Consider the following 25,791-nt stretch of genomic DNA (forward strand, 5'->3'; position numbering starts at 1 on the left):
GAAATTGACCACCACCCTACCACCCAGCCAACCCGAGCATGTTCTTCTCAGCTCTCAAGAAGTGGCCACCGTTGTCTCCTACCCTCCCTAAGCCATTAAAACTAGCAGTCAGGGGACAAGTCATAATGCGGTACCCTTCTCCAAGTGATCCATGGCTACAGACCAGAACCAGCCCCTGAAGCAACTGAGACCTACTTGTTTAGGCTGTCAGCCTTAACTTACTGCACCCACACTGGGTCCGGATAGGCCAGATACCCTCAAGGTCACACCACCATTCATGGCAGTGGCTAAGCACGGCCTCCTTAGCTTCAGGCATACAACCAGATTTCTCAAAGCCGTGAAGGCTTGTAGGTTAGAGGCACAGAGAGGTCATGTGCCTAGAAGGCTGTATTTAATTGGGAGTGTCTGCTTTGCTGAATGCTGCATGATAAATTATACATGATCAAAGGGAACCAGGTGTGCCACATGGATTTGCATCCTGCATTAGGAGAATCAGCTCTCAGTGGTGTTTGTGTGATGGGAAAGAACTGGTCGGCCACAGGGAAGAGGATAACTGGAATCCCTCTTTTCTCCTTGGTGTCTGGTCAGAGCTGGTCTTTCAAAGAGACCTGCTGATGGTGGGTGATAACAAAAGCAAACATAGACAGCAGTATCTGATACCCAAGTGATCATCATCTATGCTGCAGGGAGGACAGTATTAGTTACAGGTTAAGGCAGCTGTGATTACAATCAAGCCAATAAATAGATGAGCACTGCTGAAGGAAAAAACACCCATTTTTAACTTCCCAGACCTCAGCACAGTTGCTGCTCTCACCAACTAGTCTGTTTTTCTCAGCTGCTGGGACGCCCAATCTGCCCTGGCCACTGGGGAACTGAAACATTAATGCCCTGGGTACAATTTACAGCCCAGTTATACTACTCTACACAGGGCAGCAGTTTGGGAATTATTTATAGGTGTGTGGTGGTGTCACCCAAGCATCAAACCTACTCACCAGACAGCCTGCCCTTGAATGCTGTGTCTTGTGTTATCCATGGGCCAGGACCCAGTTCATCTGGTCTGCAGAGGAAAACACCACATGAGTTAGTTCAAGGCACATGCAACAGCAACAGCTGGTGCAGCCCTCTCCTAATTACCTTCTGCCTGAGAAAGGGGGATCGTCCAAAATAAAACAGGGATGGGATATTCAGGGAGGCTCATGGTGATACTAATATCAGGGAAGATTTGAACAAGAATACACTCTTCCACAGCATTATTTCCTATGACTGCAGAGAATGAGTTTGGAGAAAGCAAGTAGAGAGTATCTAAATAAGTGTACCACAGTTACACTGTAAACGGCCACCCAGAAACATGATCTTCCTCTGAGCACACTCACACCTTCACTACAAGCTCTAGTGGTGCTGGTGAAGGCCGAGCTGCAGGAGCTTCATCAGTGTTTGTTCAGGGATCACTGGGAAACTCTCTCCTCTTCCTGCAAGCATCTGTATTTCTGTATAAATACACAGAGAAGTCCTGTTGGGTTGGCAGTGTCCAGCGATATCAAATCCTCATGACTGCACAGGTGGTGTGTGCAGGATCTGGAATGGGCAAAAGGCCCTCCATGAGGGTTGCACACCACCCCTATAAGCTCTTTTACACAGCCAAAGACTCTGTCCCATGTATGCTCAGTACACACACTTTACTTGATGTCTGTGAATTATCCTCTCAGAATCAGCAGATCTAATAGGCAACAAGGTGCCAAATTTTATTCAAATTTACTGTTTGTTTGGCTGTGTAGATATCAATCAGGCTGTCTCTAAGGCCACTACTATATGATCTGATCTTTTAAGGTGATAAGGGCCTGAGGCAACATTGGAAACTGCCAAGAACAAAATGTACAAAGCAATGTATGTCCAAGAGATTAGCTGCAGGATGAAGGATGGGGCTGGGGAAAGCTGTGCACCAGCACCTAGGAAGGAACAACCTACAAGATAGAAGTTGCTAAGGGTTTTTCTCACTGCCTTAAGCAGTTAACATGTGAAGAGCACCCTGATTTTCTCCGGTGGGTTTGGGCGTAGCCATCAATGAGATTCCTGCTTCCTTTGGGTCTCCTGCCTTGTGCTACTGGGAGAAAGGACTTAGGATGAACAATTACTTCTAATGTAGCAGCAAAAAGTAGTGCTCAAGCGCAGAGCAAAACAAAGTAATGATTTATCTGGCTTGGTTGCTACTTGTAGGGCAAATGAGACTGTGCTGCTGGCAGTCACACACAGGAACTCTGGGTAATGTGTGATCTAGAAACATCTCTGATAGTGGCTGTGGATGATCTGCATCAGAAGAAGTTAGGCATGCCAGGGTGGGGGGAGCCTCTCACAGACTGCAGGACTAAATGCTAACCATAAGGTGACAGAGATTGTGAAATGGCCTCAGAAAGTTACTATTCATGGGCTGCCACTGCAAACACTGCCACTGGGGCTCCTCGGGCTGGCATGCCCAGGAGCTGGAAAGGGCAGTTGGCCAGGAGCTTGGCACCAAGCCTGCATCACACACAACAGGTGAGGGAGGGTGAGGAAAAAACAGGCAACAAGAGCTGCTGCAGCCCTGCAGACCATGATCAAGATGCCTGGTGGCAAACAGGCATTATATACTCTTCCAGGAGCTACAAGAGACCTTGAAGGGGAGAGGTGTGACCCTCGAGAGCTGCCCTCAGTGCCCCAGCAAGGCATGTGCTGGTGTTTCATCCCCACATCAGTTTCTTGGTCTTACCGGACACTGCCTTAGGATTGTCCTCCAACTCTCTGCCTGGGAGGTTCATGAGAAAGAAAGCCCACTCAGTGGCTGCTACACAATTTAACACCAGCTCAAGCAGAATATGTAGTTTCCCAGAACACATTATGACAAAAGTAGCTTTCAAGTCTTCCTTCTTTCTCTCCTTGTCCCCCTTACAGATGTGGGGTCACTAGGGATTAGACTTATAGACATATGCAGTGGTCCTCTGAGCACAATGATTACACTTGAACACATTAATTGTATGTAGCTATGCAAGCTGAGGTAACTAAGTTCAAAAATTCGTGAACTGGTAGGCACTGAGAAAGTAAATTTATGTAGAAAGAACTTCCCCCCAAATCCAGATATGGGGCCACTATTCTTTAATATCAGTTCAGTAGGTGTGTGGGAGTGCCTGCACAGCTCACACTTGGATAAAAACGTTGTGGAAGACAACAGCTGATAAGATAGATAAGTGACTGTAAACAGCACGTACGGATGGAAAACCCAAAAGTGTCTGAGAGGGCATTTACCCCAAACCGATCTTATTGAAGAGGGAAAAAATCACCAGGCCTTAACTTATCACGCTAAAGAGGATGGCAACTGTCAGCTAGATTAAACAGTAACCAGGGAATAACAAAGACAATTTTGAGACAAAGAATGAGTTGATCTGAAAGGCTATATAAAAGAAACATAGAAAATAGTAATGGAGCAAGGAGAGGCCTCGGACTGTCAAAAGCCAGTCTGGCACATCACAAACACTGTTGAGCTCAGATGCAGCAGCTCCCCATTCATGAGATGCTGTCATAAGCTGGCACCCAGCATGTGGCCTGACCCTGTGGGGTACAGCATGTAGGGACTCACACTTTGGGAGGGTGTGCGTGACCTGCTGGCATGCCTTCTCACAGCAGGTGCATTAGCTGATTGTAGGGAGTAGCATGGGCACCCCTAGAGCTGGAGTGGCCACAACCCCAGTGGGAGCGGGGTGTAAGCGGCAGGACCTGTGCTCCCAGAAGTGACCCCCATGCCACTGACAGAGGAGTTGGTGCCTGCGTGTCTGGAGATTAGTTACAAAAGTGTGTTTAGGAACTTGCAGGAATTTATCAGTGTTTTATAAGTGTCTAACCTTGTGGTTGAACTGCTGTATTGCTGACATAGATCCTGAATGTTTAGTTCACAGACTATCCTTAATAAATCAATAAATCATTTCAATCCTGATTTGGTTTAACCTATGTGAGCTGAACCATTTTTTCCCTGCCTCAATGACCAGTTGGTGAAGGCTTTTGAGTAGTCCTGGAAGGAGAAGGCCTATATGCTCAGTGATAGAAAAAAGATTCACCTCGTGTTGAACTGGTGACTATGAGCAGAAAAAGGGAAGGTTTCTGTGGTGGACTGGCTGGCAGGTGGAGACAGAAAAGGGAGATGCAACAGAGACAATGTGCTGTGTGCCTGATGTTTGATAACTGGGATGGATACTTCTGGTGGACGATACAGAATTCTGTTGGATGCTACAGTGAAACCTGCCAGCTGTCAACACTGGAGGCGACACATGGAGGCAAAAGCAACTTGTGAAGGCAGCAGAAGTCAAATCATATCACCAGAATTTCTCTTTTAGACTGATGCAGGAAAAATTACTCTGATCTCAGAGAAAATAATATGAAAATACTTTCTTGCATGAAATCCACCCTGTTTTCGTTGGCACATCTGGAAGTGATCACCACACAGGAAGCAGCATTATGCAGGAAGTAGCTATGAAACTAGCAAGAACAGCACATGTTTTGTGACAGTGGACACCTGGAGCCCTTACTGCAGCAGCAACCAGTTTTCTGGTATGCAGCCACCAAACTTAGGCAGCTATGTCAACTCAGCCACAATTCTGGGGGACTGATACGGCTTCACCCCTGCTGGTCCAAACAAAATGGTCACCATTTGGCTCCTACTGGAGATAGCAGCACAGTGCACCAGTAAAACAGGCTGCCTTTAGTTTTCTGTCTTGGCAATAAGATCGTGAAGCTTCACTCTTCACTCAGTCCTAACCATAAACTCTGATGGCAGGTTCTATTTGGGCACCAGCCTGCTTGTCTGCTCCACTTAGAGCTCTGCTGTCTACAGCACCAGCCAGCCTGGGACATCCAGCATGAAACCAAGTCAAAGAATGAGAAATAAATAAACTCCAAAACTATTTTGAGGCCTGCTCTAATGGAGCTTAAAAACAAAATCAGAGTGGAAAAACATTTCTATCTTTAGCCATCAGGAGCAAGACTCATCTAAGCAACACCACACAGGAGCTGGCAATGGGAATAGTAAGTTAAGGTTCGACTTGTTCCTAAATATCAGTGGGATGCTACATGATTTACAATGCCAGCCAGAGGCCTTTCTCCTTCTCCTCATGGGAGGTCTTTTCCCTAAAACAACTCACAGATGTATGTGATAATTTTAAAGATTACTCCAGCATTGTTTGCACTAAAATTTCTTATCAACTGAAGGTAGATGTCTCTGCAAACAGAAAAGCCTGCTGCCCACTGTGGGCTTCTTGGTGGACTTTGCTTTGCTTTGGATTGTCTGGTTCCACTGTGACATTCTGGGATGACGAACACTGCACCATCACTTGCAACACAGTGACACATTACAGGTAAAAACTGAACACATTTTCACTGGAGAATCTCTCTACAGTCCGTGCAGTTATCATGAGAAAAAACATCGTGCAGCTGTGATGGAAACTGCCTGTCTTCATTCTGCTGATATAAAAGTGGTGGCTTGGTAACCACGCTGGAGTCTGAAATTCCCTTTTCTCTTTTAATCAGTCCTGTGAACTGGAGCAGATCACATAGCTGAGAGGCATTCACAGACAGGGCAAAGGAGGCAGACACACATCTAACAAGTGTTTAAAAAGCACTTTTCTCATTATAATTCTCATATAATTTCTCATTGTAATCAGTAGGAGCTAAGAACCTGACCTGTGTGAATGACTTGGATATTTTGTGGTTTTAGATGCTTGTGTAACTTGGAAACCCTGCTTTGCTTTTGTGCTCAGATAACCAGGATACATTTGACATGGTCATTTGTAGCAGACTTGTGTCAAAATGAATCCATTCTGCTACAGCATGATGGGAGCTGGGCACTTGTGTCGTTGGTGCCCACAGATTGATCAGGCATTTCTCAGAAGACATCAGTTTTGGCTGAATAGGACACAAGTGCTGGGCACAGGGAAGTGAACACCATCAGCAAACCATCATGTCTGCACTAACAATGTGGCAGGTAGCATGGAGTGATGCTGCTGTTATTTACATGAGGCAGTACTGTTGTTTTTCTGTTATTTAAACCCTATTTATCATCTGAATGACACAAACCCTTGGAGGATATAATCGTGACAAGACACTCAAGTCATCTAGAGTTTTGAGTTGCACTTTTTTTCTCATGGGAAACATCCCCAAAATACCAACATGCAAATCTGTTCTTCTGCGCATTAAAAGAATTCACCAGGCAACCAGGACCAGGAACTGAACAGAAATTCCTTTTTCTCCCCACCCATATTTTCTTTTGAAAAAGCAGTCATTACTGGTAATCAAAGATTAGCTACTATTGCCTGATATTCAAAGCACTTCACAAACGAACACTCAATATCAAAATGGTCTTAGGTAACCTGTTTTATTATAAGCTAGTTTTGGTGACCGTAAGAACATAAGACTGGCAACACCAGGAACACACCAAAGGTCCATTTAATCCAGTGCATCTTCTCCAGCTGTGGTCAGTACCAAGTATTTAGAAAAAGAGCCTAAGAAGAGGGCAAGTACACAGTGACCAGTGTGACCTCCCAGGTGCCAGTAGTCCCCCGCCTAGGGATTTCCCAAGCCGGGCAGTACACTGACAGCTAAGTAAACTGGGCGTAGTCCCCACCTAATCTATGTCTCACTTTGGAGAAGCAGTTTGTATCCAGCATGTTGCACCACCCTCCAGCTTGGTGGTGTGACTGCAGACTCTGCAAGTTCACCTGAGTGAGCCTTACAGGCCAACAACCGCGCAGAGGTGACGGCGGTGCACAGCTGGAGCCTGCCCTGGCCTGTCCGCTGCTGTGTCTTATCGTGGTTTAACAAGATGGTTGAAAGCTGTCCCTAGTCTTGCATTGTAAGTCACCACAAGCCTCAGGGGGCCCACAGGTCAGCCGCCCCATGGGGTGTGCGGTTACAAGTGAACCATAAACTTCAGTGGACATGTGGTAGTTTGCCTGATGAGTGGGGTACCTATCTTACTGTCATGATGGTATTTGAGCAGTCACCCACATGTCAATACCACCAGACAACATACTAGCCTATAAGAGTACATAAAGAGCTCTGAATCTTTGACCCTAAGCTCCTTCTTCAGATGCAGCCTCCTAGCTCGTGGGAATTGCCTCTCATGTTTCAACCAACTGAGGTGGCCTCTATGTCACCTGTGGTGACTCACAGTCTATCCTTGCTGCACGAGGCTTGCCACATGGAAAGACACATTCTGCTGGGCACATACTTAATTTATAAGCACTGATTATTGCATAATGGATTGGAGAGCAAAGGTCCTGGTCTCTATTGTATTCAAAATGCCATCTGGAAAGAGGCTGGCATGGTCTGTAAGATGGCTGCTTTCTTAAACCTGATAGCTTTGTAAGAGAATCTTTCCCAGCATTATTGATGAGGCAGAATTTAATGATAAAGATGTGTATTTTATTCTCAAGGAGAATGTTTTTGGTCACTGGGATGGTGATCAGTGGCTTAATTCCCACGACAAGCAGTGGGATGATTATCCTGTTATAAATGTAAAGCAAATAGTTTACTCAAAGAGCTTTAGATGTCATTAGTCTCAGAAAATGCATGTCAGTAGGTCTCATGTGACTTGGAAAGCAGTGTGGCTGTTTCATGTAACTTTTGCCTCCACTTAGGTCCACTGGGTGCCTATGACTGAGAGCAGCTGTCCTTATACTGACAGCCCTGTTCAGGTCATGGAGGCTTTGACCTGCCTCTGAACTGACAGTCTGAAGCACTGGACAGATACTGCTGTTTCAGTTCTTCAACGTTTATCTCAGGGATCAGGTTTCCAGAAATCTGCTGCAGTTGAGTTCCCATAATGAAATGGCATAGCAAAGTAACCCACATCAGGCACTCAAAACAAGCCTGCAAATCCCCCTCACTCCTCTTGACTTCAAAACACAGTGAAGAGTAAATGTATATATATTGTTATGGCCCCATTTCTTGCTGGTAGGTATGTGTGGGACATGGGAAGCTGGTGGCAGAGGAAAGAGCAGAACCAGTGTTTTGGTACCTTGGATATGGCTCCATGCAGGTGACAGCCCCGTCCTTGCTAGCTGGTATATGTCTGGGAGAAGGCTGCAGCTGGGAGCCTCACACAGAGCCACGTGCAGCTGCCCAAAGCCTGTGTGTGCTGCACTCACAGGAGAGAACTACACACGTTTGGCCTCCTACCTCCGACAGAACAAAGTGCTTTCTAGGTATCAGTGAACTGAGCCTGGCAGCATTGCTTTTCTAAGGGGGTGAAGTTCCCGTTTCATCAGAGGGAAAAACTATGGGTTTACCTACATGGAGATACTCCAGAATCCTAATTTGAATGAACTTTGCAAGCTAATGAAACTTTTAAAAACTTAATTAAATCACATTAAAGCCTCATGTGGGCATTTTAACTTAAGAAGAACATTTAATTTAGCCCACCATTATTCTTACTAAAGGTGTCCACTTTAATGCAGATGACTCACCTATTTGAAATGCGTGCTTCTAGTTCACCTAGATGACTTTTCCCTCCATTTTCCATTGTAAAGAAGCCATTCAAGAGAGCGAAGGAACTTGTTTGGGATCATCCAAAAGAAGTGCCAGGAGCAGAACTGAGGGAGGCCAGACATACATGAGTATTCAGGTAAGAAGCTTTTTCTCTCCACTGTCATTCTAGAACTGCTGGAAATGCTTTTTGCAGATCTAGCCCCACTGCGCTCTTTTTCTGCCCCTTACAGATCAGGCTTTGCAACAGACTCAAACAGCAGAGGCAAGATGGGAAGAGTGAACTAGCTGGTGTCTTGCTCCAAGCAACACTGTGTAGAAAATTCATGAAAATGCCACAGTCCTTTGAGACTGCAGCCTACGGATCATTTATTCTGCCCTTCCAGCATAACACAGACAGTATAATTTCATTCCATTACTTCTTCAGTCAGCCTGATAGTTTATCTTCGACTGAAACATAAAGTCAGAAATTTGCTGCAGTCAAATTTTCCAGGCATTTCGTTGGATACATGTTTTCCATTAAAATCAATTTTCCTTTTAGAAAACTACTTTATTATAATCTTTTTTTCCCTCTGACAGACATGCCTTTCTGCGCAAAACCATAGTCACTGCTTTCTTGCGGATGCAGCTTTGGCCTATAGCATTTTTTTTTTTTTAAAGAGGGGAAAACTCCATATCTTTCCAGGAGCCTGAAATTATTACACCAGCATGAATGCAAATTTCTCCTAACCTCGAATACCTCTCTCTTATTGTCACTGCTATGCTTAGGTTCTTGAGGACATAGAGTGGGTCCGTTTGTCTACCTCAATATGCCAGCAAAGCAGTCGTAACAGAAATACCAAAGCCTGCAAGTTTTACAGGATGATCCCAGTCTCAGGCACTCCATAGGAGCCAACAGGAGAATCTGGTGGGCAGCTTAAAGGCTTCTTCATATATAAGCCACATATTTAGACTTTTCCCCCAACCAAATGGCAGAATGAGGTTGGGCAGTGTAGAGAGATTCAAATACACATTGGAATAAAACATAAAAATGAGCAAGACAGAAAAATGGTGAATAGCATCTATAGGCTAGGTAATTTGCTCTCAAATGTTATAGTCTCAATTTGAGATTTATTTATTCTCAAATATCAGACTAGACTTACTGTGCTGGACCACTTCCGCATTCTGGGATCATCAGTAATGTTCAGAACATATATATATGCAGTTTTCCAGTGCTGGATCTTCACACAATACTTAGGACAAGAGCACTACTTCTTACATTTTCCTAAGGCAGAAAGTGAGAAATGGGAAAAAGTGACTTGGCCTTGGCCACACTAGACAGATGTTTACTAGAGAACTGGAGGCAACACTCACAAATCAAACTATAGTTACACTTTGTTTGGCACCATAACACCATCTATCCGAAGCTCACAAGGTCCGCAGCAGAGCTGGGCACAGTCCTCAGGTGGAGGTCTGTAGATAGACAGTTCTCTTGCAACACTCATAGATACCCACCCATCCTACCTTCTCTATTGCCAGGATCCCTTGGATCTAGATCTTTCCTCAGGCTGCCAGTCCTCCATCTGGAAAACTACAGTGCTCTGAAAAGCCCTGTAGAAACAATGTTGGAGTTATTGACCTCTCAGGGACCTATGCCTAGACCCTTATTACAGCACCCTTACATGAAGTTGAATGAAACAGCACATTCAACTGAGTCTATGACAAATGCATTAGTTTGCCTAATTTTCTCATCTGCCAAAGGACAGAGTTGGAATTATTCTTTCTGAGCAAATGAGTTTTAGCTTTTCTCATTAGGTTTTCATAATCTACAGTGCACAGACTGGGAGGAAAGAGCTTTCAGCAATTTTGGCTAAAAATAAAATGACTAAAGGTTAAAACCCTGAGCAGGAGGGAAGGTGTAACTAGTCCAGAGAAGTTTCCAGCCTCCTTCTAGCAGTCTTGACTGCACGAGGAGTTTAACAATGCCAAAAAATGACAGAGCCAGACAAATCCTTACCCAGGTAGTGGAACGGGCTGTTAGGTCAGATACTGTGGCTGACACAGACTGATCTAATATAAATAACCGACTTAAAAGATGAAGGGCTTATCTGTACTGAAGTGTCACTTTTACCTTGGTTGTGTCACTTTAGATCACTCTGGTGAGCTAGCTTTATGGTGACACTAGAGCTGTGAAATCTCACATGGTCTGAGGCAGACACAGGGATCTATTACATAGCATGGGGCATCCTGCATACATGTTTGCATCTGTCTTCTGACCTAAAGGACCATCCATTCTCCTCCAAACCACAGCACTGTGCTCTGCGTGCTGGAATTGAAGTAAGCTGAGTTGAACGCACTCTTGATCACATGGATGCACTATCTGAAATTAGAGGCAGGTTAAAAGCCTCTCATGTGTCCTCCTCAAGCCTAACTTTGCAATAGATGCCTACTTCTCCTAGGAGTTGCACCAAGGACACCAGATTACTACCTAGATTGAGTAGGTGCCAGCACCATACAGCTGGAGTCACAGCCAAGCTGGACTGTGTACCCTACCATGCCTGCACTACATGATATATTCAAGGTAGGGCTTGCTGGTACAGCAGTGAAAGCCACAGCTGAGAGCACCAAAGGAATACATCCCTTAAAATGAAATGAGGTATTGAGACAAATATTTTTTATTTTTGGCTGACATAACTGTGTCAAAACCAAGGCTTTAACAAGCTCTTTTTTTCACACTCCTATCCAGCTCAGCTTCACAAGCAAAGTGATGAAATGTAGGCCAAATGCTCTGCAGAGCCAGCTAATCCTTTTTATTCGTATGAGAGCAATCAAATATACACAATTGACCGTAGGTAGTGTATGTTGCAGCCCATGGACAACGAAAGCAGAGCATGCTTCACTGTCTGCTTGTTCTCGGGAAAGTGGGACACCTATTTGCTTGTGCACAGTCCAGAGCATGGACAGGGCTTTGGGAACTCAAAGAGAAGGTCGCTCTTACACATCTCCACACAGCATCACCTGCCTTGCCCTGGACTGCAGCTTTGGGACACCAGCCCAGAGATTGCTGGTTGTGACCAAAGCGCACACACAAGGGGAATGAGGGAACAGTGGGAGAAGGAGAGGGCCTGTTGCAGGTGCAGAGAAGCCCTTCCTCACAAAGGCATACGCAGCACGCAGGTCCCCAGACTGCTGTTTGTCACACCACACGTGACAGAGAAAACGAGACTTAAGGAAGATGATGCCACTCGTAGTATATATCCTATGGCAGATGAGCTGTAATTCTTTGTCTGTACAATGTTAGAAAGCGGGGGTGGTGTTTTTAAAGATATTTTCTATACTGCAGCTAAGAATGGCAGGTTTCACAATGAAGCTGTTGTTCAATTAAACGTGAATCAGTGTGTTTGCAGACCTGACTGAGATAGGGAAGTAATAAAACAAAGACACTAGAACTTATCAGTAATCTTACCATTCCTTAATGATGTTTCTAATCTATGCCTTTGACCCTTCAGTAATTCTGCTTGGTTCTCTGCTGCTGTAACATTTACAAAGTAACTGAAAATTTTATGCCAGTTGTTAGCTTATCATGTTCTCTTTTCAACAGCCCAAGACAAAGGCCAGTATATCATAAAATAAAAGTCCAACTCCATATTTAGACTTCTGAGTAAATTACTTGAATTTGAAATGAGCAGAGCTCACAATCTCTCTCACTGCTTTTAACAGAAACTCAAGGATTCCTGAAAAATCAAGTCTTTTATCAGACTTTCAGATGTGGTCTTGGGGACATGGCTTTTTATGCATAGGCACAGGCCTTCAGTGAACTTTGTGCCATTAGTACAGGTACTGGGCAGAGACACTCCTTGGACCTCATGAGGATGTTTGTGCTTTTTCTTTCAAATCACCTGAGGGGCAGCTTTGCATTCCATCAGGTTGGTTTAGCCCTAGAGGCTGGATTACCAGAGACTTCTGTTGGCCTATGTATGGGTCTGGACAGCAAAGGTGGGTGAGCTGTCTTGCTGGTATCAGTCTTACAGCAAAGCCTGTGAGTTACAGACTGGTATGGAGCACAGCCTTGACACACACCATCTCCACAGCAGAAACACCTCCCTAGTAAAACTCACTAGTGCTGGAAAAGTGTTTGTACAAAGCTGTGGCTGAAAGACGAGCTCTTTTGACTACACGTGCTCTCTGAGCAAGCATGGTCACACTCATATGTCAGTATACGTTGGTAAAGCTTTCACTTCCAAGAAGAGAGAAGAGTTAAAACATTGGCAGACCTATTCATGCTATTGTAATGCTATTAAAATTGAGAGTTGCATTGGTATGGACTTGGTTAAGTGAAAAACAACCTCCTCTTGACACATATGCATAACCACAACATTTGCACAGGCATGCAGCTGTAGATGAAACACTAGCTTGAAAAGTCTTGGTGACTTCTGGGCAGTTTGCTCACATGGCAGGATTATGCAGAAGGAACTGCATAAAATAAAGTTATGAAGTGGTAGATTCAAAGCTAACAAAAGGAAGCGCTTCATCAAATGCATAATTAAATTCTGGAGCTTGCTGCCAACAGTGCTATGGATGCCTAAAACAGATTTCAAAAAATGATTTTACAAAGCTGTGGACAGAGCTATTAAGTGCTATTAAACAGCAAGATTCTAGGAAGCTTTCAAGAACCCACAGCCTGGCAACTACACCAGAGAATTACCACTACATGCTTGCCTTTCTCATATAGTTTTCTCTAAATATCTGCTATCAGCCACTGAAGAAGAGAGGATACTAGAGTAGACATATAGAGTGATCTAATGTGCCCATTTTTCATTTAAAACTTCCTACTTTGGCACTGATTTACCTTAATGATGAGGGTTGTGAACCGCAGGGATTCACCAACTGTTTATAAGTAGCTGAGCCATCCATGGAGCCCAGGCAACCTCTTCAAGAGACCAGCTCTAAATTAATCAGGAGATAGTCCTGTCATGTTCTCCACAGGTTAATTTATCCAGCTGTTTGCCCTCAGGAAGGTAGAACTTCTCAGGAACTTAATTCACCTGTTGCAGGAGTACCCTAAGAGGTTCACCCAACTCAGATGCAAAGGATTGCAGCAGGTGAAGATATTGATTCCAGGTCTCCAAGTGCTCTGCTGGCATCCAAACACCTGATCTGTTGTGCTTCTCAATTCAGGAGATAAGTGCAGGAGAAGGAGATGGAGGTAAAATAGGTAAGAAATAATAATTGTGCAATTGGCTAAAAGGATATCGCAAACTTTTATAGGGTGGCATATCATCACCCCCCCACCCCATCCCTGAGGTTTACAGTGCACACCTCACTTTGATGACCTTCTTTGTTAATGTGAGCAGTCCTCTCTGCACAGAAAACTGAACATGCCTTGGAACTGTGCTGCAATAGTGGTCATTACTGCTGGTATACATGAGGTCAAACTCTGTTCTAGCAAGGAATTTGTCCTCTGAGCTGTAACACAGGTTGGACTCGGGTACACAGGTGAGACAAAAACATGCAGTAACATGGTTAGCAGAGAACTGGGCTGTAACATGACCCCTTGGCATAGAGATCTGCCTGCGTAAATGCCACTCCAGGCATGACAGATGGAGGGAAAGGAGTTTCCAATGCTGCTACATTTTTCTATTGCTCACAAATGTAACAGATCCCAGTCTGCTGTGATTCCTCAGAGTTTTCCCTGAACTACTGTAACATCTTATTATGTGCTACTTGGCCCCATGTGCAGGAAACCCCTGAGGTAACTCCCCAGGGAACACCACTGGGAAATGCAGGTTTTATTTCTGGTTCTGCCCTAGGATTTCTCATCATTGTTTAGGAAACTGAAGAGGTGACATCTCTGTGCCTCCACTTCTCTCTTGTAAAGCAGGCCTTGAGGCAGTTTTTAGCCCCTCAGGAAAGCGAGGAGAATGCAAAGATTTGAGGGAAGCTGTGAGGTACTCAGATTTGGTGGTACCAGAGACCACCACAGCACATGAGACAGGCAAGCCCTGTGTATGGCACCTGATGAGCAGAATCAGGATGAGCATTTTCACCAGGGCAGGTGGCTGCAACTGAGGCTCACCCTGCCTATGGCAGGCTTCCTGCATGAGCTGAGGTAAATCCAGACTTTTGTCTCTTCCACTATGCTCAAGCTTTGCCCTAGGATGGCAGCAGGACAGATTGCTGACCTGTGTAACACTGGGTCAATAGCTCAGTATCCCAGCTAGGAGAGGACTCTGCACCAGCATCACGAGCACCTTGTCCTGGCACAGCTGCAGAGCCCAACGTCAAAATCTCCCACCTCCAGGTCACTGCTGGGAAGAATTACAGTTTCTTAAGATTTCCCCAAATAACCACAAAAGTACATGTTCCAGAACAACTTGTTCTACCTCAAGCCATGTGGTTATTTCATCTAGTGGTGGGCATTGGAGGAGCTGCTTTATCATCAGCTGCAGCAGGGCTGAACTCTTTCCTGATGTTGATTAAGGAAATAAAAGTCACCAAACACAATTCTTCCTGAAGTCCTTGTGTGAAGCTCTTCCTCTCTGCATGCTCCCCACTGATTGCACTGCTTTGCCAAGCCTTTTTAAAGCTTCTCCATTGTTCTTCGGGTGCTGTCAATCAATCACGGTTGCCTGTGCACACTGGCAAGCTTTGCAAAGGCAAATATGCAATTGAGATCCTTAATTAACACCATGTAAGGTTCAGATGTATTCACTGGGGAAGGGACATGTGAAAGAAATCAAGGAAGAAACAGAGCAGAATGGGGGGAAGGGATGGACCCTTTCCAATGATTTTATCTGCAGAAAGATATAATTAAGCTAGAATAATATGCAAGCCTGTTTAAAAAGAAAATGAACATCAAGAAAAGCTGAAGCTAACAACCAGCTGTGTCCTCTTTGAGAGTTAAATGAATTAGCTCCAAAGGCAGAAACGAAGACGAAAAATAGGGTTTGTGTATCTTAAAGAAAGTGAAATCTACACCCACTGGTATGACACTGCAAATCTTCCACTTAATTTGCATCACAGGGGCAGGTCTTGTCACTAATAGAGGGAAATGTCTCTCTATTTGCCCGTTAAAAACATATGCTTTGCTTCCTGTTGTCGACAGAACTAGTCCTACCCTTCCACTTTCTCTCCAGATCAACTCAGGTTTCCTCTGCCAGCTTTGCTACCTGGGGTATGTCTGAAAGGCAGTGCTGAAGGTGGGGTGACCAACAGGTAGGCTGAATTTGAGACTGAAGGAAGATTATACCATAATGTTCATCAAGATCTCACTGGAGTGAGGGGGAACATGGTAAAATGTGTTAAACTGTCAGTTTGAAAGAGAACCTTTAGGTAGTGATTTTGAATGTGTTTAAGAGAGTTAGCTACCTATGTGATCTTCTCAGCAAGCTGGACACTCAGTTCGTCTAGGGTGTGTCTACACTAAAAGGAGTTTTACAGCATATGTATATATTGCTAGAGCCATGACAAAAATATTTCAGTAATGGAGATGCCATTCATACCAGAGAGAAGTTATTTTCTCGGCTACCTGAATAGACCAAACTGCCTTTTTTTTTTTTAAGCATAATTGAAATTATTTTAGAGCCAGCACTGTGATGAGTTTGACGCATATTCTCCTGTATACCCCAGCTAGTATACCCCAACCAGACAGCAAAAATTTTCAGTACTGAGTAATCCATATGCATATTATCAATACCACCATTACCCTTTAGAAAGGGAAAAACAAACCCGGGGACAAGTATTCACTCCAGTGTGAGAAGTCACACAGCTTTGCTGAGGAGACAACAGCAGCAACTCCAATTTTCCCACCTCTTATCTAATTTTTCCCTTCGGTGGTCTGTTTTCAGCCCTCAGGACCTTGAGGATGCCAATGGTTCATTTATGATTGAGAAGTTTCTACCTCCGTCTAAGTACTACCAGAAAATAAGTTTATACCCATGAACTAAACCCATCAAGAAATCACAGTCCAATCTGCAAACTCTGCAGGACAATGAAGAAGTTGAACAGCCTTCAGAGCACAAACAACACAAAGTGCCTGAACTCCTCCAAGTCACAAGCAGTGACTTGTCGGTTTTCCCTCACTGCTGTAGTTGTCTATTAAACAGACATGTGAAATATTACACTACTATGGATGGATTTGCACAAATGTTTGTTTTCCCTTCTTTCTCAGCTGAAGGGTGGGAAGAAAAGCACGCATTTCTATAGTCCTGGATACAAAACTGGTTTTGCCTAAATGTAGAGCAAACCGAAGGATCTATTTTTTCAGCAGACTGACTGTTTTTCGAAAGGGAGTGACCAAGTAAGCATATATTGCTATGATAAGACTGAGAAGACCAAAACAGGTGAAAGGCTATCATTCCTTGCCCACTTGAACCCTCTCAGGTCTGGCTGAGATTTAACCACTCCTTTGACAACAGTCCAGCCCATTCATGTGAACAATACACGAGAACTCAGAGCAAAGCAGGGAGTAAGAATTCCTAAATACCTGTGTTGAGAGGGTTGAGAGACCTTTTCTAATTGAAGACATGATCTATCAATCACAGTTTACTTTAGTGGAGGGCAGTGAGAGTGGACTGGTCAATATATGTCAGAACATAGACAAAAATGAGATTAAAAATTTAGAGATGTGGAGATCTTAATTATTTTGGGAACAGGACAGGGCAGTAACTAATGTCAAGCAGTTTTTGAATACAATGATGAGCACTTGAAGTGCTGGAAGACTTTTAAATAGGAAATTAATAAGGGACAAGCAGAATAATGATATATTGTTGTATACTTTATATGCAGATATATAAGGCCTGTGTTATTCTTTAAAAAAGGACAAATAGCACATAAAGAAAATAAGCAGCTACAAAGCAAGATCTGGATTCATAACTTATGCACCAATACAATTACCTCCCCCCCTTAGTTTTATTTGGGAGAAATTATTTAAAATTCCTTGAGTTTTTAATTGCGGTTTCTCAGGCATTTCTAATGGGTCATATTTCAGCTGCAGCATAGTGTTTCTGGCCTTCTATTTAAGTAATACTTTGCTTTGGCAAAGAGAACAAACATGGTCTGGGAACAGTCTACAATCTCCTCCAGTCAAATTCACAAACATAATTCTAGGCTTTTATCTCCTACTGGAGTCTGCTGCTTAAAAAATTACATTATTATATATGTGATTGTTAAGGTAATCATAAAATATGACATATTGACTTTTCTAAAATAAACACACACCCTCACCTGCCCCCCAGCTAACAAAACTGTCTTAGTCTACATCATATTTTGGTCAGCTCTCTGACTGGCAAAATACTTCTTTGTCATCAGTGGCACACTAGGTACTTTATCCTGGGTTTTATCCATGTACTCTGGAATGTTTGACATGACTATAAATAATTCAGTGCTGACACATAGATTTTCAAAAAGATTTAGTCTCAATTATAATGCAAGATAAAGCCAAGTGCCTGGTAGGAAGAAGGCAGCATGAGAACCAGGCTCTAACCATTTTCTTCACCCGAGTGACTAAGCAGTGAAGATGGCCCTTCTGAGGCCCCATCTTTGTGGGAAAATGCACCCAGTTGAAAAGCTGGAATAGGCAGAGCTGGTGGAAAATCCCTGGCACAGCTCACAGCCCCCGATGGGGGAGTCAGCAGCAAACATTTAACATTCCCAGCCTGAATAGACTGATTTCCTTTCCACAAGTCCTGGCTTGTGGAAGGCAGAATGATCTGAGACAACGCACTTACAGGACACATTTCTCACTGGAATGCATTGTGGAAAACAAGAGGTTAAAAAGAGCATATAATCTGTAGTAAGAGGGGTGGGAAGTTTTCCTGCTCCTAGAATACAAGCAGCATGTGAAAATTCCCAAAGAAGAGAGGCCTAAGAGGAAGTTTCTTAATTTTGTCCACACCATCAGGGCCTCTAGACAAAAGGAATTTAAAAAAAGAAAAGGAAATAATCCAATCTGGCTTCATCCTTCTAACCTGATAATAGGTTAGAAGACCAAGTCTGGGCTCAAAATCTAGGATTTGGTATTTCTGCTTGTTCCAGGGAGGTTTCTTTGGCTTAATGACCTCCAGAGTAGGAATTCCCAGCTGAGACTGATTGGTAGAAGACAGGGGCTAGCTGTTCTTGCCTGTTGCCTTTTTCATCATTTAATGCCAGTCCTCAGAGTAGAAGGGGCACAAAAAGCTGTTAAGGCTAGGACCACGTATATCTGGCCTCCTACATGACATTTAGGCAAAGTTCCTGTCAGCCACATAGAACTGCCTCAGTGGCAAAGCGTGTTGCTGCATTTACAGCAGCATCAACTTTCCTTCTGGAGTTCAAGGAGAAAATGCTGCAGAACAGGACTCCCACCCTTGGCTTTTTCCAGTACCTTTAAGGGCAGCTTGGGACAGCAAAAGAGAGTGACCGTGAGAGTCATTTTTCTGCAAAGACACTGCTCCCCTGCACACCAGCCCGTGGCACCCGCTGTTGCCCAGGGCGGTGCCGGGCACTGACCCTGTGCACACGTGGCTGGAGCTGACGTAAAGCACCTCTGTCCTTCCACTTGGCCTTGCAGAGACACCTCATGTGCGATAACTCTGCCCCTGCTCCGTCGGTCACCTGGGCTGACCTGCAGCTGGACGTGGCACCCGTACATACTCTTTCCTGCTCGCTCTGGTGCCCCACTGGCTTCCCACTGCCCACGTGCCAGGATGGGGCCCTTCATCAGTGGAAACCTGCTCCCTTGCCTATGTGGCCCAGCCCAGCTCCGCAAAAATCCCAAGGAGGAGCAGGGTGCTGCTACCCTGCTGCTGCCGTGCCCTGAGGAGATGCTGGAGGACAGCCCTGGGGCTGGAGCAGTCTGGCACCGGCTCTGGTCTGGTATGCTGACCAAACCAGTTACACCAGCACTGCTGTCCTCCCAGCCCCCACGCTGAGCTGGCCAGGACACTGGGAGGCCTTCAGGCAGACAGGGGTGGGGATGGGACCTGTGGAGCTGCTGCAGCTCCTTGTTGGGTGTTATCCAAGAAGGAAAGCCACGTGGTACCTTGACCCACGTGGTTTGAGGCCAGCCATTACACCCACTTGCTAACATTGCAGGGTTAAGTTGTAGCATAAACGGGGCTGTGCTATAAGTACTGGTACACAGCTTAACTAAGCAAAGACCATCTAAAGAAACAAATGTGAAGCTCTCCACAGGGCCGTAGTTATCCTTATGCCTCCCATTTTCCAAGATGAATACTGTTTTGTCTCCCTGTTCATAACAGCCTTTTAACATCTTGGCCTTGGAGACCTTTCTAGTAAAATTTCCCACCTCTCCCAGCTAGTTCCCTTAGGGCCAGGACTCTTTCCAGAAGTCCTGTTCGTTCCTTTCCTTCAGATATCCCTACTGTAGCCTGGGATCACACACTGATCTCATTTTTCTTGTCCATTTCTTTTGATACCTCCTTAACCCATCTTCTCCTCCCATTTCCCTCTTCTAGCACTCTGCTTGTTCCCAGTTTCAGAGAAGGTAAAGCAGAGATTCTGCTGTGGATTCTGAGGGAATGTGACAAATGTTCTTCTGCTGGGAAGAGAAACTGAGAGAGAGAGAGGAGATGTGAAGCCTGACTTATCAGGCTGACGACCAGGCATTTTTTCCATGGCAAGCTTTTCTGAGGACTGACACAGTAGGTGGGTAGAAAGCAAATGGCTTTCGGAGATAAACAATTAGTGTTTCACCAAAGGTGACAAGGAGCACGCATGACCAGGTCAGATGTGTGGCTTCAAGTCGTCTTGTCCATCCCAACCCCCTCCACTCTGCCGTGAGCCATACATCAGCTCTCAGTGTGGAAGACATCTGGTTCATAGTAGAGAGTGGACTTTTCTTATCAGTTTCTGTGGTTTTCACTGCTTTTCCTCCTCATCCTTGTGAAAGAAAGTATATTATCCTCTACTTGCACTTACAGGTGATCAGAGGTTGCCCTTCATGAGAGATGATTGCTTGGGTCAGAACTCCTGGGTAGATGTAGACCAAATGTCAGATATGAAGGAAAAATTTCCAAAACACAGTAATTTCACACCACCAGGTCAAAGCCCTTCTCTTAAAGTAAAGGTCCCTACTCTTTTCTAGGTGTTAATCCATTGATGAGTTTTCTACAAGCATGACAACAACATAAGCATTACTGAATGAACTGACTTTATGCCAGGCACACATTCCCACACATAACTGCTGTACTGAAGTCACAGCCATACTTCTCCCCTTCTCCCCTCCATTTTGATGGCATTTGGAAAGAGAACATGGTTCCCTGGGTACGAATGACACAAAATGCCAATGTCCTTCACTCATCCTTGCAACACACATGGCAGCACTGCTTTGACAATGCATCTGCCTTGGCCTCCAGCTCACCTGCTATTGGCTGTTGTGCAAGTGCTTCCTGGAAACCCTGCAGTGTTTTTCCTCTGAAGCCGGCAGGGGCTGAAATTGGGTCAGGTTCTGAATGCAGATCACTGTAAGGTGAGGGTAGCTGGCTGAGCCCGTGCAGCTCTAATGCTTGCCTTTTCTTCCCCATGCATCACTGATCTGTACTGGAGCGGTGTCCCAAGCTCTCTGGGCAGCCAGGTGAGGAGTAGGTAGGGAGGTCTCAGTTTCAGGGAGTTTATGCTTGATGCCATTTGGGTTACAGGGATGGGAGCTAAAGCCCCACTGGCTACCTGGAAGTCTCATCCAGCCATTGCCACCTGCATTGCCCACGTACCTGGGACAGCCCTGGCTGCTCACAGGACAGACCATGAAAACATTGTAGACAAAATGTGCTCCAAGCCATAACTTATTGCAACACTTTTGGGGTTCTAACTTAGATGTGCATTGTGAAAAACAGGCAGCAGAAGGGGTGAGAAATCAAATCCCCTATGAGTGCCCAAGTGGCTCCTGTATACTCTAATAGCCTCTTCACCTTACTGCACTACTCCCAGTGACCTTGACTTCAGCAAGAAGGCTGACAGCTTAAGTGAAGCACAGACTAGCAGTGATTAAGTGTCAAGTTCCAGTCAGTGACTGCCTGCAGGATGAGCAAAACGACTTTTAATCCTCAGTGGTTCACATCTCACTTGCAATGGGCCCAAATTAGCTGTTTGGTTATGGGGCTGAGATCTAAACGGGCAACTAAAACTGCTCTAACCCAAGAGAAAGGGCAAGAATTTGGGAGGCTCTGGCATAACTGCTTGACCTGCACAAACCCGTCACATAACCATGCCCAAGTCACCGAGTTTTAGCCCTTCACATTGCTTCCCTGAAATCGGGGCAAGCATAGCAGGCTACTGGGGGTTGGTACTCTGAGGTCTGTAAGAAGTTTGGCCATTGTAGGTGACACGTGCCCCAGAAAGGTCCACAAGAAAGAACTGGCTAGAATTAACACCTGCCCCTTTCCTTCAGCACTTCACATGTATGGGTGCAAAGTCCCAGTTCACCCAGAATGAATGCAGGACAGGGACATTTACTCCAGCCCTACCTGTTTCCCATATCCTGTGGATAAGACAAAACTTCAGGCACCGGGGCTGGGTACAAGTTACCCTCATCAATGCTGAATTCACTTTAAAATCAGCATCATCAGTTTTTCTCTCACCTCCTCCCTCCCCACAAGTGCATGAAGTGCCTTTCAGGTAACAGGTCATACCCAAGGATTCCTTGAGATGTTAGCACAGGAAATCTTTGGTTAGAGAAAGCTGCTGTTGTTAGGACAATATGTATCATAAGCCCTGTCATTGCTGCATACTCCATGCCTGGTCTCAACCACTCTCCTTATGCTTCACGGCCTCTCTGCCACTTGACAGGCTGCAAATGAGGTCAAATGCTCTGGAAATGGTTTGTGGCGCTCCTTTCTCTATATAATAAAGAGCCCAAATGAAAGCATTTCTCAAGTCAGCACTATATGAGCAAAGATGCCTAAACTGAAGTTTTGAATTAAAGGTGGTGTTGATCAAACTGCTACAGTTGACTGACTTTGCACGAACAAACCAGTCCATGAGTCAGTGAGTCATTCATCTCTGCAAGGACTGAGATGCCCTCCTCTCACCCATCTGAACAGCAGATCTGGTTAATGACAATACATGACTTACATTTGCATCATGCATCCATTCCACAGCAGCTTTTTAGCTGCAAATAGCAAGGCCACATGTCTGGCCCTGTGCTGCTGCCTGGTGAAGGAGAAGGCTGTATATAACCTATCAGATATGCAACTAGAGGGCACAGTAAAATTGAGGGAAGGGAAACTAAGTCATAACATCTGAGACATGGCAAAGGTGTACTGCTAACAAACTGCAAAGAAAAATTAAATCCATGTGATTAGAACCAGCACGCAATGTGTCCAGATCTCATGATTACATATCTCACTGAAGACATGGCCAGCAGCAGGTTTTTCTAGCAGTGGGGGCCTTTCCTGCTTCAGATATAAGATTGCCACCTACTGACCAATTGTCCTTACTTGGGGCAATACCCTAGAACCTGACCCTCCATTCTCCCCTTATCAGAAAGACTCCACTACATCTAGTTTGTGCTATCTGATCAGATTGCAACCAGAGGTCATATAACTGTACAGACCATTAAGCACCAATTCACTTGGGCAGAAGTAAACGGCTCCATTTTACTGAAGTATCACTACTCACACAGTTCACCTTAAGCACAGGGACATTATCTCAGCAAGGCAATGAAGGCAATAAAAATGCAATCTGCCCAAGACATAGTTCTTTCTGGGGAGATCTGGATATGGAAAGTTTTTCCAGGTCTTTCCAGATCTGTGCTGCTTAGTGTGTAATGGGAACACCTTGCAAGCAGCTAGATTTATGTATCTGGGACTGGAATATTTGGACACACGTTGGTTTGTTGTACCCTGCCCCTATCTGCCAAATGCAGAGAGTAGGCTTTTAGATGACTTCTCATCCAAATGCATGTGAAAAAGTATCCCTGCTGGAAACCTCTCACTGTAGCAGAGTTCTGTTTGTGCTGGAAAACCCATCTATCACCACCCAACAAAGCAGCAGAGTGCTCTTGGAGGGGTTCTTCTTAGCAAATGTCCAAAAATAGCAGATATTGCAGAAGGGTAGAAGGTCACGTAACACCCATGCTACAACAATCTTCTGAGTGCTGTTCATTACCTACGACAAGCCAACCACTCCTTTTCTTATTGCTTGCTAGGCAGTTTCTAATTCACATAGTCTTTCTTTAGCTGCTGTTTTGCTGAGTATCTCACACATTTTTTGAGGCCCAGTTTTCCTTCACAGAGCTGGGATAGCCACATTGGACTAAAATCTGCGCATTTCCGAGTTTTCTCTCTCATTTCAGTTACAGCCTCTGCCTCTGACTCAGACTGGTGTTTCTGATAGGATCTCAGAGAGGGAGGAAACAAGAATAAATAGCATCACGCCCTCCTCACGTGGGTTGTGGTGCAGAGCTGAAACAGAAGATGAGGAAGAGCCTGGGCTGGAGAGGGAGGGGGCTCAGCTGAAACTAACCCACATTTTGAGGATTCCTCCACTCTAATGGGGCACTGAAGCAAGGGTATTACCAGCCTCTCCTTCCCTCATACCAGTACCCAAACCGGCTATTACTAGTTCTTAACTATCAGAAGCATGAGTTGTCTGTTCTAAACTCCCAGACCTGGCAACAAAGCTGCCTTAAGAGGCAATTAATGCTGCCGGGCAAGATGAGGGTAGGTTAGCATGGTAAAGGTCACGGACACTCGGGAGCCCTGGCCAAGGGTGACGCTGTGTGTGCTTCTCTCCAGGAAGCAGCATTAAGGAGAAGTCAAGCACAGGCCACTTTGAAAGTGTAACACTTTGAAACAGTGGTGGAAAGCTAAATAACTTTACTGGCATGGAGGGATACAGAGTTTAAGGATTTTGACAGTAAACAACCGATCCTCTGACCTGATTTAAAGCCTGGTCTGGTGAGATTCAATGGTGACTCAGCCTCAGAGGACTGATTAGTACCCTACATGCCAGGATATACTGGCCTCAATTTGGTTCTTTGGAGATACCTGCACGATGAAGAGTTCTTTATAACTGGCACATACTGAGAGTTTTAGGAGGCCACTAGGCTGAAACTGAGACAGCCACTTACTAATACAGTCAGTACCTTTCAGCCAGAAAGGCCTGATGGTGTCCAAACCCAGGATTTCTTGGTATCCCAACAGGGTCAAACTGGAACGAGAAGACACACACACAGAGTTTTGTGAAGCTCCCCTTAGAAAGGCCCTGTATGCATGTGGATGTCCTCAAAACATTATCAAATGCTTTTATTAGGTACCTACAACTTAGTTCCTTCACTCCTCAGGATGCTGCAACTTTTAATAAAATCTTAACTCACTGGTTGCACAGTTTCAAATCTCATTCTTTGCCTCCACCAAACAAGGTACAGCTACCGGGGCAGTGGTGTAGCTAGCAAACCTCAGTACTGCATTTGCAGTTCATTTTCTCAGACATAATAATAAACCACACCAGTAAAAGGCTCCTGCTGCTGCTTTTGCCTCTTATCACTGCATTTACAGTAAAGCTTGTGCTGATTGCAGTAGACCGGTGGAAGGCAAGGGAGAGAAAAGGTATTTTCCGCATTCTTAATAGCTCTATAATTTCCTAGTACAAGATAAGCCTAGATCGTGTCATTGATCCCTGTAACACAGGACATCCCAGGGCAGATAAGAGGTACATAGAGGCAGGCAGCCCATTCTGGGTGAGGGACAGAGCCTCACAGAAGAAAGGAGAGCAAAAGCTCACACAGAACTGAATCCACACCAGGAGATTGCTTTTCTCTTTTCAGCAGGGCTATTATGGTGGAGATGAGCTCTAGTATGAGGCAGAAACAGCTGTTTTTAACAGTGTGTGTTCATTAATATCTCTTTGATTGAAAGGACAAAATAAGCAGTTGGAAGGAAATAAAGTCCAAGCAACTTTCTCTAAGAACTCAAAGACTTCATGATCAATAACCCAAGTCCACCACAAAAGACATCCAAGAAACAGACTCAGTGTTTGTGAAAGTTCTAAAAATAGAAAATTATTTTCAAAAACCTAAACATTTTCTATAAATATTCCTATATACCCTAATACAACAAAACAAGAGGAAATTTCTTCTTGTTTCCGGATGAAAATTCTTTCTCAAAAGGGGAATGAAACAAGGAGAGGAAAATGAAATACTGTATACTGGGAAACACTGAATGTTAATATTTACCTGTCTTGTTACATCTTTTTTCTACTGATACTTGTTGACATGTTGGCCTCTTTCTGGTTAGCTGTTTTCTGCCTGAGTTCATGCATAGGAGAACTTGACTCTTGATTTGGAAGGTACAACTGTAGTATATTCTGATT

General features: G+C 44.6%; 1 long non-coding RNA gene across 1 annotated transcript; it reads right to left on the reverse strand.

The window, feature by feature from the left end:
- Nucleotides 1-992: 992 nt before the first annotated feature.
- Nucleotides 993-25,791, reverse strand: LOC116783031. Its single transcript, XR_004355437.1, has 3 exons — nucleotides 25,655-25,791; nucleotides 8,484-8,609; nucleotides 993-1,057 (listed from the first exon to the last, which is right to left on the reverse strand). It is a non-coding gene; the product is annotated as an uncharacterized LOC116783031 (long non-coding RNA).

The sequence above is a fragment of the Chiroxiphia lanceolata genome, chromosome 2 (assembly GCF_009829145.1).
Source record: "Chiroxiphia lanceolata isolate bChiLan1 chromosome 2, bChiLan1.pri, whole genome shotgun sequence".
NCBI lineage: Eukaryota > Metazoa > Chordata > Aves > Passeriformes > Pipridae > Chiroxiphia > Chiroxiphia lanceolata.